Raw genomic sequence first — 775 nt, forward strand, 5'->3', positions numbered from 1 at the left:
CACTACTTTATTTCTTAGAATTCCGAATGATAACGCACAAGAACCCAAAAAACAGAGAGAGAAAAATCAGGCTGCTCCCTAAAGATGTGTTTCCACTGCAGCTGCGAGATGGGATTACAGCATGTGTAGAGATACTCAAACTAGCTTTACTCTGGATATATCAAAGCTATCTTGAGTAACACTACCAGTGAAGCTGCAGCAGCATGGACAGCTGCACAAGCTAACTGCACTCATCCAGATCAAGCGGCTGCTACCCATGCTGGCATGGCTTCAGTGCTATTGTTTTTTTGTTTTGTTTTTTTCCAGGGGAAAGTGCAAACACAGTTCCCCACTACCACAAATTATGCAGTTGAGTTTCCTGCATTTGGGGAAATCACAGGGGTCCGCACACCTGCAGTGCAAAGGATGAGCCTCACCCTGGGAAAACCACCTTCATGATCATGGTATCTGTGCTATTGTTAGTCGAGCTCGCTTTGATCAAAGCTAGCTTGGGAATGTCTACACATGCTGCAATCATACCTCCCCATTGCAGTGTAGACAGACCTAAAGCAGAGAGACAGAACTCACCCCGCCTTGCTTTAAGCTGGCTCTTTCCAGAACTGACTCTGCTTGCATGCTTTGCTACAGAGCCCCTAGTCTGCTTATGGGACCTGGAACCCCCTTTGTGCACGCACGCACACACACACACACACACTCTGTTAAAGTGCTAGCTTGCAATTTTGATACAGTCCTGAATACGTGTTTAATACTCAAAAGTAGGGCTGTCAATTAATCA

General features: G+C 45.8%; 1 non-coding gene across 1 annotated transcript; it reads right to left on the reverse strand.

Moving 5' to 3' along the window:
- Nucleotides 1-303: 303 nt before the first annotated feature.
- Nucleotides 304-465, reverse strand: LOC114022263. Its single transcript, XR_003566431.1, has one exon. It is a non-coding gene; the product is annotated as a U1 spliceosomal RNA (small nuclear RNA).
- Between the last annotated feature and the right edge of the window lie 310 nt (nt 466-775).

The sequence above is a fragment of the Chelonia mydas genome, chromosome 4, assembly GCF_015237465.2.
Source record: "Chelonia mydas isolate rCheMyd1 chromosome 4, rCheMyd1.pri.v2, whole genome shotgun sequence".
Taxonomy (NCBI): domain Eukaryota; kingdom Metazoa; phylum Chordata; order Testudines; family Cheloniidae; genus Chelonia; species Chelonia mydas.